The following is a 9,207-nucleotide window of genomic DNA, read 5'->3' as shown; positions in this document are numbered from 1 at the left end:
AACTCAAAGCACTTTAAACAAAGTCACCCGTTACCCTTGGACTGTGAGGAAGCTCTTAGTAGGAAGTAGGAAGCAAGGAAGCTGAGAAAAAATTAAAAATAAAATAAAAATCTCACTTCAATTAATTATTCTGACTTCCTATAACACAGCCATATGTTTCTTTGAGGATTGAAAGCAATGTAACCGTATACTTAAATCACATGTTTAGCATTCCCTCCCACATATATGAGCACACAGATTAGTATTAACCTATTACATCCTCATTAAAACGGGAGCTGGGTAATTGCTGGTTGGTTATATTTGGGGCTGATGAGTCACAAACACCCCCCTCCTCTTGGTTACACAACCTCAGGCGTTTGGTGGGGCTGCTGCCTAGAAGAGCACAGATTGTGTGGATAAAACGAGCCTCGGTCTGGCACATCTTCATTGATTTCTCCGTTTGTGTAGGCTGCGATACTATAAGATGGCAAGAGACAGCATGTGAAAAGATACAGCAAAAAATGGTCATGTCATCTGTTCTAGAGTCCGTTCAAACACCCACAAAGGCTATATGTGGAAAAATTATCCTATTTTTTTTTTTTCCTCACCAAATGCTCAGAGGCCATTGGGTAAAAGATTATTATTATGGCAAACACTAGGGGGCAGTAAGAGTCTATATAGCCCCCATGTAAACCTGGATGCATATTTGCGTGTGTGTGTGTTTTGTGTGCGAATGCATGTGGGTGTGTGTGTGTGTGTGTGTGTGTGTGTGGGTGTGTGTGTGGGGGAGAGAGAGAGAGAGTGTGAGAGAGATCCTTTCCGCAGCGTCTTCTACCACACAATCCGCTGTCTGAAAAAGCCCTTTAAAAGCCCTTTAAAAGGCTGTATGGAAATGCATGGTGCTTTCAACTGACCTATTTTGGGAGATTGGATGTTTGGCTTCCTTGAAAGTTTATTATTTTTTTTTCTCCATTCATTTTAGTTTGATCATCATTAGGATTTGGAGAAGACAGAGGAAGTCTTGGCAACATGCTGGAGTATTCATACACTTGGCATGACCAGAGATGAATCAGTGCTAAAAATATATCTGCAAAGCTTTTAAGTGATTTTTTATTTATTTTTTTCCCAGTGAAGAGTTTGATCGTTTTTGCAGGTTCATGTATTCAAAAGCTGAGTTGGTTAGCAGAAACTAACTTAACTGTACAGTCCTCTCTTAGGTTTAGGGCTGCTATTACTGATGTTATTATAAATGTATCTTACACAGTTTTATATTTTACATGTGAAGCATTTTGTAACCTATGTCTGTATAAAACGCTATAAAAATAAACTTTACTTACTTACTTCCTCTAGAAACAAAACCACATCTTTTTCTACTAAAACAGACCTACATACATCTGTCTGCTTGGCTATATTTGTTTTTTGGTTCACTAAAATCCTGCCCTGTGATGGTTGCGAATCCACTGGTGGATTTGAGCTCAAACGCAGCAGCGGGAGAGGTTAAAGGTGGATTCTTGTGAGTTTGTGAAATAAGAATTCAAGGTACATTTCTTCTGTGACATTTAGTAAACAGACAGGGTAAGTCTATTGCAGGTGAAAGGCTCTAACTCTCTTACACAGTCGGGCCATCCTACTGTGATATGTCAAATGACTCATTTTTATTTGGTTTTTAGCCCCCCAAGTGTGAGATAGTGAATAAAAAAATAATCCCTATGTAATCCCTCAGTTGTCTAGGTTCCAGAGCAAAAGAAAATTAAATTCAGTTAAATAGACAAATGTTTCACAGTGAAGATGTTTCACTGTTCAAATGCCGAAATGTCTTCACTCAAATTTTTTTGTGGCATGACAAAGAAACAAAACAATAATTATTTAAAGGTACACTATGTAACTTTTTTCTTGGCTTGTTTGTTTCTATGGATACATTATTGCTCTTCCTGGAATTATCCACAGTATGACATTAATCAGTTCTACTTTACTTTTACCAAATTACAGGTGGTTTTATAGCTCAAATATAGCTAGCAAAACAGTGAGTGGGGTTGCCTTTCCTTAGATCTGACCTGTAACTTGGTCTGGTTTGGTCTCTGTGAAAGCTTTAATACCATACTGTGAAACATTCCAGATGCAATAACATCTCCATGGAGAAAAGCATTTGATGGACCCTCCACCAGAAAAGTTACACAATGCACCTTAAGTGTGTGATAATAAAAATGTCAATACTTTTACGCGTACCTACGTTATAACCTTCATAACTTCATAGATACAAGGTAGATACAGATACAGAAGATTCAGAGGTCACATGAACTTCACCTGCTGGTGCACTAAGGATTGAAGCAAGAGCTGCTCACATTCATCTTGACATTGCAGTGAAAGCAAAAAGAGCACTAAAATGATCAAAACAAAAACTAATGAATGTGTGCCATAATAATGTACTGACTACACAAAGTATAAACCAAAGCATTTTTATTCTATAGTATCATGATTAACAGTTATGCCCAAAACTGTGACCAGCCCTGAACCAACACAGAGCACTGTCTCCTCTCACACCCGTATATGCTGTGTGTGTGTGTGTGTGTGTATGTGTGTGTGTGCGTGGGTGTGTGGGTGGCAGATTGATTTGTCCTGGTGCAAACGGTGAAACAATCTGATCAAAGAGGTAGAGGAAGTATGAGAATGAGGAAGGGGCTTGGAGGGGGGCGCATACTTTCATTTGACTTGATGGATTTAACTCTCATCGGGATGGACAGACTTATGACACATGGGAGACACCCGCTGTTCCTTCTCTTTTATCTGTGTGACTGTCTCCTCCACAAAGAGTTGGAAAAACACTCCATTGTCCCCTGCACGTGCTCAGATAAGAGTAAGAACGCAGATAAGAATTTGAATAAATTCTGGTGTGTAAGAGGCTATGACAGACTTGTGATGGTATTGTTAAACCTAACTGTGTGTTAATAATGAATGCAATGAGCTGGAGGAGATGGGAGTGGGACCAGTGGGGCTGAGAGGGGTGAGTGATGCTTAAAGTATCAATAAAGTATCTCTCTCTCTCTAAAGACCAATGATTCTTTGGTGAATATGAGCTCTCTTGCCATGTGGTTGAGAATTTCAATTATTTAGTTGCTATTTTTCAGGACCGTTAGGGATCATGTGATAATATTATTTAGTCTTTTGCCACCAGTGGTAAATTATTAAATTCTAGCCTATTTTTGCATAAAGAATTGTTGAGAGAAATATGCAACAAATACCTGATCCATCTTCTGTTTTTGCCCCCCAAAAATATTGTTCTAAATCTTCTAATAATCAAACCCTATTCTTTTTTTTTTTTCCCCTACAAACCCTATTCTAATACCATTAAATACAGGCTGGATGGCATACAAGATGGTGGGGTCTGCCACCTTCATGTCTCCATGTAGTTGTTTTAGTGTGGCATTAAACATATCCATGGATACTAGCAGATTCCACCTGGCCAAGTAACAGGTCAGATCTGTAAAAATGTGACCCCACTCAAAACAAGCGCACAACACATGCACTTGAATTTATGTACACTGAAAAAAAAAAGTTGCTGGATTTGCGTAAAAAAGTTATGGACAGCGGTTGCACGCAATAAAATTATGTTTAGGCTTTGAAACCTTTTTCGAACCCGTCTACACATATTTTTCTCGGAACATGAACACCACTTTTTCATGTTGATGAAATTTGAACAAATCATGCTGAATATGCATATTTATCTTATGGTACCTTATCATGAAATGTATAAGTATGTATAATTTAATTTAATTGATCTAATTCTGTAAATGAATACAAAAACAGTCTTTAGTTTTCCACAGTTCTGTATTGTCTTAAACAGAATCAAACACAAAGAGAGCACAGGGACAGAGATACACAGTTTGGAGCTGGACAGTGTGAAGATTTATTCCAGTGAAGACGCTCTGGTCTCTGCCTGTGGACACACGAATAACACATGATGATCACATTCTGATGATCTACTCTGTTGTACATGTTTAAATACACTTAAAGTACTTATTACTACAATAATGGACCAGAACAGAATCACAAGAACATTAGAAGTGTATCTGCAGAAACAAAACTCACCATGTGCTGCTTTTCTTCCTCTAAACACAGTAACAGGGAGGGCATCTGGTATAAAGTCCTCCTAATGCCACATCACCTTGTACAAGTACGATAACAGTTTCAATAGGAAGTTCATTTTGAAAAAAATTTAAATAATTTTAGTTGGTTTACTTACTTTGTTCATCTGTGGTCTGTGTTTTGTTGGTTCTCAAACATCTTCCTTTTTTCTGAAACATCAACTATAACATTCATGAACTTCCCCACAGCTCCAGCAGAGCTCTGGATGTCACTCTTTGTAGACGACTCTGGAAGCAACACATTCAAATCTTAGTACAAGTGTCACACTCTTGTAGATGGACAGTCAAAAACAATTTGTTTCAAGCTGTCCTTACATTAACTCTAATTTCAAATAAAAACCACCCAAACATGTTTTAACAATGACGACATTCTAGGCCGGAGAAGCACATAATAACATCTTTAAAAAGTCTCACCTCCAGATCAGCTCTCATAATCCTCCTGCTCCACACTGTGTGTCCTCTGCTCATCTAACTGTCCTGTGTCCTGTTACATTTGAATTTTCCCTCCAAAAGTTTTGGGGAGGAGAATTCCAGAGGGAGGAGCCTCACCAGAAATTATAATAAAGTCATGTTTCCTCAACCTGATTAAAACATGCAGGTCTCACATCGGCCACAATCAAGCGATGTTTGTAAGATTTAAACATGCTTGACAGAGAAACGTAAAAAAGTGATGTTATTGTTGTCAAATTTGTTTTTGCAATTTGAGCAACCCCTCTCGGACCGTTTTTTCAGTGATGATAGGTTTAATGGCATACTGTGGAACATCCCAGGCAAAGTAATGATTTTTTTTTTTTTTTTTCCAATATAAGCAGATGGTGGACCATCCAGTTACATAATGAACCTTTAATTAATTTTGCCATGTTGTGCCATGGCCAAAATGGCAGCCACTGATACATAAGCCAAAAGCAGCACCATTTATCTTTGCTCCTTGTCTTTCTCAAAATGCTGCTGCTGTGACTGTCCTGAGGCTGGCAAAGTAGTATTAGCCACATCTTCAGACAGTGACCCAACCCCCTTCTCCGCCGTCATTGAGCTGGGAGAGGGAGCTTCAGAGTACCTGCCATCCCTCTGATAGGCTGCACGATAAAAGAATAAAGCCGCTCTGAGATGCAGAAGAGGCAAGAGGGTGGGTATCATCATAACAACCTTTGGGCAAGAGGGACAGGCACAAGTTGGCTCCTGAGGCCAAGATTGTGAGACTCTGATTTCGTGTAGCTCCACTGATAAGACACTATAGTGAGGCAGGCTCCAGGTCCTGGTGTGTGTGTGTGAGCAAATGGGTATTTATCACACTGTGGAGACTTTAATCTGAACACACGCTCACATCAAGTGAGAAAAAAATAAATAAACAAATGAAAAATCAGGCGCCCATGATGTAAACCCTTTATTATCAGATCAGCATGGTTTAAAGTTAAGTTAGACTTAGACTTAGATAAACTTTATTGATCCACAAGGGGAATTATTTGGACACAGTAGCTCACTCATCATCATAATAACAAAGATCACTATATTCAGTTCACTATATATGTGTGCGTGTCTGTGTGTGTTTGTGTGTGTGTGGAGAGTTCAGAGCCAATTGTGTTTTCAAAGGGTGTTTCTGTACGCATAGTTCCCGGCGAGGATTACCTTTGCAGTCATTATCGTAGTGAAGATCATCATTATAGGCCAGTCTGTCCCACAAGATTCCAGCTGCATCAAGCCACCACTGCTACCCACACACGCTTGTGAATAAAAGCAAGGTGATAGTGACATGGCGAAGAAGACAGGACACTGGACTAATGAGAGAGATGTGTAATAATGTAGGTAGGTATTTCTGGGGGGAACATGTTGAAAAGGTTAAAGAAGACATATTTCTTTGGCATTCAGTAATAACCTATAACATGTGAATGTGTTTTTTTTTTAATTTATTTATATATTTTTTCATTTTGTTCCTTGTGTGCTGGAATATGGATTTCTCTCTGCTGCTGACGTTATCTCCTCATTGTCTTTTTTACACTGGAAAGATTTACATGTTAAAAATGGCTTTGTGACATTTTTTAGTAAGTACAAGGCTGTGAGTAAGGAAAAGGTAGGTCAAAAACTATCTGAGCACTCAAGCAACAACAAGGCAATCCAGGATTACTCACACATGTACGAATCAATCAAAATACAACCTTGAGTAAGCTAATGATAAGGGAAAACTATTATATCATGGTTAAAAGCATATTAGCACCCAAAATGTTTAAAGTGGGACTAAACACAAATACAAACTCTGCCCGTAACCACATTTCAAATTAAGCTGCTTAACCAGGTAGTACCTAGAGGACTAAAGAACAGTGTGAGGAAAAACGGCGGGTGGGGTCTGGAGGTATAAGGAACAGTGCGACTGGTCTACCAGTTATCACACTTGAAATTCCGCCCCTGCAGCTATGTGTTTGTATTCATACAGACCTGGCTGTGATCAGAGCAGTCTTGTGTGATGTCACCTACTACGAGTGGTTGCAGTTGCTCCTGGAGGCAGAACACACTCACAGGAGAACGCCATATGCACAGTTATGTAGTGAAGAAAGTTGATTTAGTGTTTAGATCCACATTAAAATTAACCTGGTTCATATGACCTCGCAGCATTAAGATTCGTTCGCTCGACGGTAGGCGGGTACTTTTTAATTTAACCAATTGCTGCTATTTGTTCGTGTTGTATGTAATGCAACGCTAACGTTATATTAAGCTTTTCCCAAATCCTGTAGGAAAAAGGGCAATAACTGCTTTCCCCTTGATAAAATTTACCAAACATTCTCTTTGTTCTGGCTTTAAATCCTCGATCTCGGGAATCGTTGCCAGCAGAGAATGTATGGCTTCGTCTACATCCATCTTGACCACTTTGTATACTGTTGTACTGTACCACAAAAGGGACCCACACAGGCGCTTGAGTTTGACGTCATGGCTTCACAGCTCTTTGCTGCTTGGCCAGTGCGCGGTCTACAACTTCCAGGATTCTTGCAAACCGTTTAGTGTATTCTGATTCCTGACCTAGTCTCTGGAGAGAAATGAAATTGAGTGGAGGCACTAGGTGGTGCCAGTCTGGCTACTTCAGAACCTCTTTTTTTCAATAAATCAATAATAGATACTGGCACGTGACAAAAGTTCACTAAGAATGGCTCTTTAAAGGTTCTATATACTTTACCCAAAGTTCACTCTTGTGAGCTTTAAGCCATATTACAGTGTTACTTCCTTAACAACATCCCTGGAGTTTTGTTTCATCACACATTTGAGCTATCCTTTATTATTAGTCTGTATACATTTCCAAAACAAACATGCTCTGTTTCACTGTGTGATGTTACGTAGAAGTACTTTTCAAGTTAACTGCTAGTATTTGTTTAGTAGAGATCAGGGCTGAAATTGTCCAGATGACTCTAGTAAAGGTGTCTGGAGTTTAAAAACACTGTGGAGCACTTCCTGTATTATCACATGACATCATTAAGTTGGGACAGAGTGTTTTCTGTTTGACAGCAGAACTCAGTCTAAATATGCAGGGTTTGAACACAACACCAGGTATGTTTGTGATGAGGAAACAACATTATAACAGAGATCAGAAAATAGTACAATACGGGCCCTTTAAACGTGCAAGTACAAGTACAAACACATTTATATAACCACCTGAGCATACCAGGTGCCATTTTGAAGCTGGTTTCCAATGTTGCTGTTGCTATTGTTTTGTCTGAGTGAAAGCTTCTTACAATCTGCAGCTGCAGTTTACAAATCTGTCTCTGGAAAACAATTTCTTGCTCAAACCCCCCTCTGCCCCTTGTTCCCAAGCCTCCCGTCCCGCATGAGCTTCAGTCTGCCTGCACCGCCCTTCATCTTGCCTTCTCCATAGAACACACTGCTAGCCCATGGAAGCTACAAAATGCATGCTTTGGGGATACAAAGACACTTAAATATATTTATATCTGTTAAAATGACTGTTGTCGACTCAGGATTACAGATGGACCATATTAATTAGCCTGGGGTCTGTATGTACCCCTCTGCTGGGACTCTCTGTGCTTAGGCCAACGAAGGCACATCAAACATTCATGGACATCTGGGTTTCTGGGCATTTGGTTCAAGTCCATAGGGAGACGCAATGGAAGTTTGATATATCACTGTACTGATAAGAATACATGATAAGAGCTTAATTGGGTCATAAATAATTTAGATGAAGATGTTTCTTATTTACTCACATTTAATTTTGTTTATTTCCTCTCACGCTCAGGTCTCACCTCAAACTAGTGAAGGACAGGTTAAACATGACTGATTTCAGTGCCAAAGCTTCTTCATGTTGAATAATGAATGTGCATGAAAACCTGAAAAAGACCTGTAATTTCACTTTATCCACTTTATAGCCTCATAATCTGACCACATAGTTCCATTGGCTCTATGGCATCAATGGTCTTCAGTGACACAGCTAGAGTATGTTTGTGTGAATCACTTTGGGAGATCAGTTACATGTGAGAGCCATTGAAGAAGGCTGCAAGTATTTTCTTTTCTTTTTCTTCACTGAACAAAAATAATCTTAAAACTGACTAAATATGTCATTTTGGTCTACGAGATGAATCTGGGATTTGCATTTTTTATATTTTTATTCACCTACGTTTTAAGTAGACAGAAAAAAGTGAGGTGGTGGCTTGTAAAAACTCTCACCTCAAACAGCTGAGGTTCTGATTATCTCGAGGGAATAATAACAAGGCCACCTGCTCACACACAAGAAATGCCACAAAAGCTTTTCATGTTCTTTGAGCTTTGAAATAAAAGAGATGTTAAAATATACAATTTTTACTGCTCAGCCCACAGCCAATCAAACGTTTACTTCTTCTTAGTGTGAGGTGTACTGATGGATGGTCTTCAATCAGCTAAACATACGCACCAGTGGGATTCTTACTTGGAGGTGAGCCTAAATTTTCTTTGGAATACATAAAGTTTAAAATGATCCATAGGGACACCTTCACCACTGGTAGTAAAAAAAAATAAAATAAAAAATCCATATGTAAGTAAATGTAGCCTACTTTTTGCTTCTTGGACTACTATGTCATGCACCTGCTACGTAAAAAACAGATACTTTCACTTTTGA

General features: G+C 39.0%; 1 long non-coding RNA gene across 1 annotated transcript; it reads right to left on the bottom strand.

The window, feature by feature from the left end:
* Positions 1-3,785: 3,785 nt before the first annotated feature.
* On the bottom strand, positions 3,786-4,846 carry LOC129411360 (uncharacterized). The gene is made up of 4 exons (XR_008633273.1): positions 4,536-4,846; positions 4,220-4,349; positions 4,066-4,141; positions 3,786-3,913 (listed from the first exon to the last, which is right to left on the bottom strand). It is a non-coding gene; the product is annotated as an uncharacterized LOC129411360 (long non-coding RNA).
* Between the last annotated feature and the right edge of the window lie 4,361 nt (positions 4,847-9,207).

Source organism: Boleophthalmus pectinirostris, unplaced genomic scaffold (genome assembly GCF_026225935.1).
Source record: "Boleophthalmus pectinirostris isolate CB_2022bp ecotype Guang Dong unplaced genomic scaffold, ASM2622593v1 HiC_scaffold_4, whole genome shotgun sequence".
Taxonomy (NCBI): domain Eukaryota; kingdom Metazoa; phylum Chordata; class Actinopteri; order Gobiiformes; family Gobiidae; genus Boleophthalmus; species Boleophthalmus pectinirostris.
Note: the sequence above shows the minus strand (reverse complement) of the source record. Positions and strands in the feature narration are given on the sequence as shown.